The sequence below is a fragment of the Nuphar pumila genome, chromosome 4, assembly GCF_984573655.1.
Source record: "Nuphar pumila chromosome 4, dmNupPumi1.hap1.1, whole genome shotgun sequence".
Classification (NCBI taxonomy): Eukaryota; Viridiplantae; Streptophyta; class Magnoliopsida; order Nymphaeales; family Nymphaeaceae; genus Nuphar; species Nuphar pumila.
Window position 1 is genome coordinate 32,316,667 of NC_143252.1, and position 9,986 is coordinate 32,326,652.

The following is a 9,986-nucleotide window of genomic DNA, read 5'->3' on the forward strand; positions in this document are numbered from 1 at the left end:
TGATCGACAGCATCTCATAGTAGTCTTGGTATATGTTGATGGCATAATCATCACATGTAGTAATAGCTCTCGAATTATAGAACTGAAAGGTTTTCTTCATTTCAGGTTTCATCTCAAGGATTTCGGAAACCTCAAATATTTTTTGGGAGTTAAAGTTGATAAGAGGAACAAAACTACAACTCTCACGCAACACAAATATACTCTCAAACTTCTCAACAGGTTTGTATATTGGATTGTAGACCTATTTTCACACTTATTGTGGTGAACACAAAAATGGAGCTAAGTATTCCACATGATGGCACTGCAGTACCTCACCTTTACTCGATCAGACTTGGTTTTTGTTATGAGCTAAGTATCTCAATTTATGCATGAGCCTAAAAAGAGTAATACGGATGCAACCAAATGAATATTGAGATACATTAAGGGAAATTTTATGGATGGATTGGTGTATAAAGTGCGTGTACATAGAAGTGTAGACATCTCTTTGGTTATATATGCATACTCAAATGTTGGTTGGGCAGGAGTTCTTGTGACATGAAGTTATATGACAAGATATGGAGTTTTTCTAGATCTTGTATCATGGGTTAGTCACAGGTAACGACACCTGTAGCCATGTCAAGTACAGATGTAGAATACAAGGCTATGACAGAGTGAAAGTTTTTTAGATACATCATTTTTTCTCTTGGTTGCATTGGCCTATCACTAGATCCATGCTATTTTGTGACAAAATAGAAGTGTCATTACAATAGCTTCCAATTCAGTTCAACATGGGAAGATGAAATATGTTGAGTTGGACCAATGTTTTATAAGAGAAAAGGTTGAGAGTAAGAAAATTCATCCTCTAATCATTAAATTAAGGTGAAGATCAAACAATCAATCTGTTTACCAAGCCCTTGACATGAGCGAACCAGTGGTTTCTTAAAACCAAACCAACCATAGTATTGAACAACCCATGTACAGTTTGAGGGGTGTATTAAGAATAGATGTCTCAGGGGCATTTCTATAATTGTTTTGTATTACGACATGTTTGTATTTCACAGCTAAATGTATAAAGGGGTATTCTTGCCTCCTAGACTATTTTATATAAAATCTCACTTGGGCATGACCTAGAGAGCATGATCATATTGATGTGTCATTTTCTTTTCTTCTCTTCCTTTCTCTTCTCTCTAATGTGTATAAGTATTTCTTTTAGATCGATTTTTAGCACACAGTTCAATGGTCAGGATCCCCATATGTGAGTGGTACTCATTTGTCAAATGACTTGATCCAGCTCCTCCCAACACCAGCTCCCAAACACAGCCTAAAGGGGTGTTTGTTACACTCCCACTCAAGGGAAGTCTCTTTCCTTTGAAATAGCCACTTTCTAAGGAAAGTGCTTCCCCAGGGGAAGGTACCAACTCACTTTAACAAGAAAGTTGTTCTTTTGCATTTATTATGTGGGTTCTACCGTATATTTCTTGTAGACATGTTTTTTTTACCCTGTGTAGAAAAGAGACCCTATTTCATACCAAAGAGAGCCACTTCCATTGGAAATGGCATGAAATAAAGCCCCCTTAATTAAGAGAATGAAAATGCCCAGTTGATAGTGAGCTTGGTACTGGCTGACACAGAACACTGAGCTTTAACCAAGTTACACACAAGTAGCCATAGAGTAGTACAGTAATCTAGATAGAACTCGAATGCTAAATTTCCATCGTTTGGTTTTGTCCAAGGTTCAAGAGTAATTTTATAATTAATATGGTTAGGGGTGGACATAGGTCCGGTACCCGATCTAGATGCTTTGGGTCTGGACTGCTCATGCGACCCAAAGCCCGATAAGTCTCGGGTCAGCCCTAATAGTAAACTAGGTGGGTGTGGGTACAAATTAAAGATCTTGTCAATGGAGCCAGCTGACCCAATTGACATGTTTCTTACTCGGGTTTAAAAGGGACTGATATAATCCACCCTGAACCCAACCTGATAAGACCTAGGCCAAACCCGGAGTAAACAAGAGCCAGTCTGGCTTTCGGCGGTCCATGCACACGGTTGGGTCTGTTAGGCCCTGGGTTGGTCTGGGTCAAGTTGGTCTGATGTCCACCCCTTGGTATGGTTCAATCTTAAATTGTGAGGCATTAGGTTTGGGCACATTGTGATGGCTATAGTACTAGCAAAAGACTAAAGTGTCATTTACTTCTTTTCTTTTCAATAAGCAAGCTGGGGTTAGGCAGACCCCTACCAGTGTATTTCAAGAGTCAAAATTAACATTTACAATTACTTCGGGGTTTGTTCTTCCACGACTTGACTTGCCACCAAGTTTCTTGTGAGATTTTGAAAATTAGGCCTTATTAATTAGAAAAATATTTGCAAAGTAAAGAAATTTAAAATTTTTAAAATATAAGAAAAATATAAAAACATAAAAGAGTGAAAAATAGAATAAATGTTTTCCCTGAGATTTGCCAATGAAACATATACTATGAAAAACATAAATATTTTTTATTTTTTTTCAAATATGACCCTTCTAACATGTATATAAGATTTTTTGGGCTTGAAAAATCAAGGGCTTACACTGTACCAAATTTTCAATCCTCATAAAATTATATTTTTAAGTTGAAAAATATGATCAAAGAGTCAATTCCTACTATTTTTACCATGTTGAACACATTTATGAGGTTAGATTTAGTCAAAACAACTTCCTATTGGTTAGGGATGTCAGTGGACTAGGGTGGGAGACAAGGTCTTCACCCCACCCCATCTCAAAATTTTGCCCTATATCCCTGCGTCCATCCTCGCACAGGTTTTGATTTTAACCTCCATCCTCGCATCCATCCCTATTTTATGTCCTTCATTCTCGGTCCAAATGGGGTGGGGCGAGGCGAGGCGGAGTGGGGCTTCGTTTTCCCTCGGTCCACTGCCATCCCTAAAGAAGAGAAAGGTTTACTAATGAGGATCGGGGACGGGACGAGACGAGGTGGGGCAGGGGAAAGCGTATGTCCATCCCCGCCTCCATCTCCGCACGAGTTTTGATTTTAACCTCCATCCTTGTTTCATGTCCTCCATCCCCAGTACAAACGGGCGAGGTAGGGCGGGGCCCGTTCCCCCCCCCCCCCCCCCCCCCCCCATTCCTACTACTAGGGTACCAAATCTAAACCGGATTTCTAGAAGCTTGCCTTGTACATCATTATCGTGCATATCTATATCCTGGATTAGGTATATCCTTGTATCAAATCGTCCTAAATTCACTTAAAAAAGAATGAACTGATTTCTGCTTCAGCATGACCAAATATTTGAGATTCAATCTCTGCCATATTCCTAAGCATGGAGATATAGAAAACTGATAACCATTAACGCATGCATTCCATCTCTTCCAAATCAAGATTGAGCATTCATCAGGCAGCCCCACATACTCAATGTGGGATGGTCCTATATATATATATATATATATATATATATATATATATATATATATATATATATATATATATATATATATATATATATATATATATATATATATATATATATATATATATATATATATATATATACTCAAATTGGGGAAGTTGTTTGTAGGGCTGGTATGGCTGGTAAACAACCCGAACGAACCAAACAAAGGATATTCAGGATCAGATTGTTTACAACAAGCCATTGTTCAAGCTCAGCTCGTATGGCTTGTGTGATCTGAGCTGTGCTGAACCTTGTATGAGCTTGAGCCAAGCGCGCCAAGCCACAAGCTGGCTCATTAAATAAAAATATATATTTTTTATGTGTTGCATAGCAAGAATGGAACCCGAACCCTTGATTACTAAGATACCCATCCAAGCAATAGAGATAATATATGTTTAAACAGTTATCATACATAAATTCTATAAAAGTATCTTCTAAATAAGCCTAAATTAACAAGCCAAGCCGAACACCCATGATTTGTGCTGGGCATGGTTACACCATACGAGCCACTTGTTTCTTGTTTGGCCAAGCCAACTTAACAATCACGAATGAGTTTTAAGCGAGCTGAACCAGGCCGAGCTATGAGCTGCTCAATTCGTTTAACAGCCCTAGATGTTTGCTAGGCAAAGATAAACCACTTGGTAATATACCAATATATTATCACAAAAGTTTATATATGTTGACTTTATGGTACATAGTCATAAATAATTACTTAATGACTAAACAAATAGTATACACGATTTTGAAAAAACCAATCACACACCAGAAAACACAAACTTTTATGTGGTTTGGTCAATATGTGACCTACGTCCACGAAATACACTCTCTCTCTAGACAATTTTGAGAGAAAGCTTTCCTTGCTTTATATAACAAGTTACATCTTTTAGAGTCCTTGACTTATCTTGAGGACATTATATAATATCTAGGATTCTATTTTGATTACATTGAAGAAGTTCAACTTGTTTTGGAGTCTCTCGGGATGATTTCCATAAATGAGTCTTGTTCTTTTGAGACTCCTTATGAGATAAGATTTGTTGTTGAGATAGAGTTTGTTGTTGATGACCAACTTCTTCAACAACCTCATTTGGATGGTTTTCAACAACCTCATCTAGATGGTTTCCATCAACCTCATGAGGATCAAACTCCTCCATTTGAGCACACATCTTGACATGTACCCTCAAGCCAATGTTCATGAGGTTGAGCTTGTCTCCGAACTTAGTGAACCGTAGCTCCGCTAACGGTTTTATAATGAGATATGCAACCTAGTCCTGAGTTGGAACAAATTGAACTTTAATTTCTCCATTTGCAACTTTTCTCAAACAAAGCGGTAGTTGATTTCTATATGCTAGTTCGAGCATGAAACACTGGGTTTGTTGTCGGACAGGTTGCACCGAGAATATCACATTAAACTATGGGTGGTTCACCCATAGTAACATTTAGCTTTCTTAGCAGTTGTTTGAGCCACACTAGCTCAGAAACGGCTTCAACGATGACTTTATATTTAACTTCAATTCTAGACCTGATAATTGTATGTTGTTTGGTTGAGTTCCAGGATAAGAGATTTGAACCCAAAATTGTCAGATAGCCCCCTGTCAATTTTCTATCATCTGGGACCCCGTCCTATCAGCATCTAAATAAGCACTCATCTGAAGTGATGTAGACTTTTTGATTTGTAAACGTCCATATTTATGATTTATTTTAAATATCAAAGAATTTGTTTAACATGAGCTCAATGGTCCTGACTTGGTTCATGCATGAACTGACATGCTTTGTTTTCATCATATGCTATGTCAAGCCTAGTGAATGTAACATATTGAAGACCATCGACAATACTCTTACATTTAGTAGAACTTTTTTAACAGAACACCTTCATGTCTGGATAGCATAACATTAGGAGCAATGGGAGTGACCATTGGCTTGCAGTTTGTCATAACTGTTTTTGTAAGAACATCCAATATATATTGTCTTTGACACAAAATCATTACCCATGTAGAGTATGGAACAACTTCAATTCCAATAAAGTAATGAAGAGGACCCAGATCTTTAGTAGAGAATTCAGATCCAAAGTTTTGTATTAGATAATTGACCTTGTCCTATGAGTTCCCTGTTATTATAATTTCATCAACATAAACTGGAACAAACATGTGAAGTTGCTTGGTATGACAAATTAATAGGGACGGATCAACTTGACTCATTAAAACTGAGTTTTTTTCAAATAAACTTGAAGTCTTTCAAACCATGTTTTGGGAGCTTGTTTCAGCCCCTGGAGGGCTCGATCAAGTTTATAGACATAATGAGGATGTCTCCTATCTTTGAATCGTTGTGGTTGATTCATATAGACCACTTCTTTAAGGATGCCATGGAAAAAAATATTATTAACATCTAATTGATGAATTAGACATCCCAAACAAACAGCAATAGATAGAACCATTCTAACAAGGGTAGGTTTAATGATCAGGCTAAAGGTCTCAAAGTAATCAACTTTTTTTTGCTGACTGTATCCTTTAGCAACTAAACGGGCTTTAAACCTAGTAATGATTTCATCAACTTGCCTTTTGATTTTATATATCCACTTGCACCCAACTAAATTGGTAACATTGTATGGAGAAACAAGGGTCCAGGTTTTGTTTTGAGGAAAACCCCTAATTTTGTCTTCCATAGCATGACACCACCTAGGATCGGTATTGGCTTGTTTAAAGTTTGATGGCTCATATTCGGTTTGGTTAATTTCACTTAGTAAAGCAATAGGATGTTTGGATTCAAAGAACAATTTATGTCGTAGGGTTCCATTTTATGACCTCGTTATCATATGATGAGTTCTGGTGGGTGTATGGTTAGAGAGATCTACAGTGAGATTCAACCCAGAGGAAGATGATAACACGTTTTCACTAGATATCTCTTCTAAGGAAGAGTCAATAGTGGGAGACATGACTCCTAGTGCTGGACTAGGTTTTGGAGAGGATGATAACTCTGGGAAAGATGATTCAATTGAAGGGTCACTCGAGTGAATATATTTTGTTGGATTGGGCAAATGAATCAAATTAACTGGTTCTCTAAGGTTAGGGTTTTCAATTGGGAGATTGGGTGGTTTAGAATTTTGGTTTTGAACCCACTTAACAACCTCTTTTGATGTGAAGGGTTCTTTGCTTTCAGCATAAACACAATTTTTCTCATCAAAAACATGTCTAGAGAGAAACGTTTTCTGGGTCACAAGATCATTACACACATATCCTTTATAGTTAGATCCACAACCTAAGAAAACACATGGTTTGGACTTAGGTTCAAGTTTAGATTTGACATATGAGACAAGGTATGAATAACATGTACATCTAAAAATTTTAAGATATTCATAACCAGGCGCAACCACTTAGTAAGGTAAATGGCAGTTTTAAAGGCCTCAACCAAATTTTTTGACCAAGACCAGCATAAAACAATAGAGCCGGATCAGACTCAACATGTATGTACTTTCTCTCAACTACACCATTTTGTCAAGGAGTGTGGGGACAAAAAAGCCATCTTTTAATGCCACAATTATTTAAAAAATTGGCGAAATTAGCATTAATGAATTCACCTCCACCATCACTATGAAATTCTTAATTTTTTTCATGTTATTTTTTCACTGTGTTCTTGAAATTCATAAAGCAAGGAAAAACATCTAATTTTTTGCTCAAGAAAAATAACCAAGAAAATTTTGATAATTCATCAACAAGCAACTTGTGGTATTTAAAACCTTTCTGAGAAGCGGTTGATGGAGGACCCCACAAATCAACATGGATAAGCTCCAAAGGAGCTTCAACAAAATACTCAGTTTTATCAAAGGGCAATTTATGATTCTTAATGATTGCACAAGAACATAATTTTATATTATTATTGTTCATAAAAGAAATAGATAAGATTTTTCAAAACATTACCATAAATGAAAAGTAAAGACGATTTTGGAATAACCAATCACACATGAGAAAATACAAACTTTTACGTTGAACGATTTTGAGAGAGAGGTTTTCTTGCTTTATATAACAAGTTATATCATTTAGAATCCTTGACTTATCTTGAGGACATACAATAATATCTAGGACTACATTGAAGAAGTTTAACTTGTTTTAGAGTCTCTATGGACGATTTTCATAACTGAGTTTGTTGTTGATGACCAACTTCTTCAACAACCTCATTGAACGGTTTCCATCAACCTCATCTACATGGTTTCCATGAAGATCCAACTCTTCCATTTGAGCACACTTCTTGGCAATGACTTCATTTACCAAAAAAATTGAAAAAAAAAAAATCTTACACTTCTAATTTAAATGTTATGACATGTTGGTACATGGTCATAAATAATTTCTTAATGGCTTCGTATACAAAGATATGAATATGACAACCATAGAAGTTAAAGAGGAAACTGTGTCACCAGACATTACTCAGAGTGGTTCAATGCTTCTGTTTTCATACTGTAAGAGAAAGCCAGCAGAGAGCAATGGTCCTTTGTAAGGTGTGTGGTCTAACAATGGCACTTCAAGCACTTCATTGGTACTTGGGACAGTCTTCCACCATGGATCCAAAAGTTGGTGGGCGAGATTGACCACATAATGACTGACATATCAGCTTCAGTATGTGTGTGAGAGAGAGAGAGAGAAAGAGAGAGAGAGAGAGAGGTGTCGATGGGTTGGATTTGTATCGAGCATCCGATGAATTCCTGAGTATGGGCATAAAAAATGCTGACCCTAATATTACATGGGTGGACACGAACTCGATCTGAGTAATATGCAGGGCAGGTTTGGGTTGTGATTTTTATCAGATATCCAACCCAACCCAGCTTGACCGGAGTATTATTATAGGTAATTTTAGTGGAAATAAGCCCCTTAAATTATATGGATCCAGGTTTGAGATTTCACTGTCAGATATCCAACCCGACCCAGATGTACCTGAGTATTTCATGTGTATATTTAGTGAAAATAAGCCCTTTAAATTATATGGATCCCGGTTTGAGATTTTATTATCTTGACCTGACAAAACCCTAACCGGAACCTGAATTCAACAATAGTTATTTGGGCGGGTATGGGTACACCCTGATGGGTCGGGTCGATACCTGACCTTAGGAAACACTGCTGTCTGGGTGGGGTCTCAAAAAATAAATGGAGCATAAGGTATGTCATGTGGGCCCATTAAGTCACCCATAATGGATTACTGGGTGCATCTCTTGCACCACTAATGAGCAAGAATCAAATATCTGCAGCAGTGTGACAATTCGCAAGAAATTGCCTGAAAGTTTAAAACGGCATTTTCTCGCGAGATTTATGAAAAAACATAAATATGGTGATTTAAACGTGATATTTATGTTTTAAACGGCTATTTATTGCAGAAAAAATCATGTTTTTTTTATTTTTAAATAATTTTTATTAATATTTTCTTATATAAAATATATTTTTATATTTTTTAATTAAATTTTTTTATTGCCGAGATTTTGCCCAAAAAAAACGCAAGATTTATGGATTTTTTTCAATTTCTCACGAGTTTTTTTTGGAAAACGAGAAATTGCCAATAAAAACGTTTGTCACTATGATCTGCAGGCCATGAATGGTGCTCATCCTCAAAGAGACTCACACGAGCAAGCCACCTAGGCCAATGGGATCCATGGTTATTTTGGCAGACATGCCTGGTGGGATCCATGGGTCATTTATAGTTGGTAGGTACGTCACAAGGACGCGTACACCATTTTGGTGGTGTGTCTCTTGTGACACGAGTGGGACACACACTGACATGACCTGAAGATGTACGTACTAACATTTTTATTTTTACAGCATGTTAATAAAAATATATTTACATATATTAAAATATCAAAAAATTTATTTTTTTAAAAAATAAAAAATCCATACCCTGGCCTTTTATTTTACAAAAAATGTTTCAATTTGCATGTCGAACTCGTGTAATGCATGCGTTGAGTCGTGTCATCCCCGTATCTTCGTGACATAGGTTTGTAAGAAAACAGAATCACTAACCATACTAACCTTACATTTTCTTTCATGATCAACAGCCCCAATCATACCCTCATGCCTAGGGTTGCAAACGATTCAGATTTCGTATCAGAAAATACACTGGAAAATCAGTTCGGTTCGGATCCGGGACAGTCAAAATTTGCAAAATCACCATCCCACATCCCAACTGTTTGCAACCCCCTTTGCCATCTAACACCAATCCAATACTTCTGCCATTTTTCTCTATTTAAACCTTAAATGATGTATGGGCCACTGTGCAGATAATGTGCCTCATGTCTAACTCAAAAATTAAATGATATATTCATTAGCAGATGGTTATATATTAATAAGATGGCAGATGCTTTCTAATATATATATATATATATATATATATATATATTATTTCAGGCACTTGGATTTTTTTTACAGTGGTAGCTCTTGTTTCCAAATGGTGTGATCAGTTTTGAGTGTTAGGTTGGGCAGCTGCAAGACTTTTCACCACTGCAAAAGCCATCACTAGCTTGCAGATTTCTGCATTGTCAGTTTCACACGTTTGCCTGAAAACATCAAAGCTTAAAAGGATTGATGGTAATG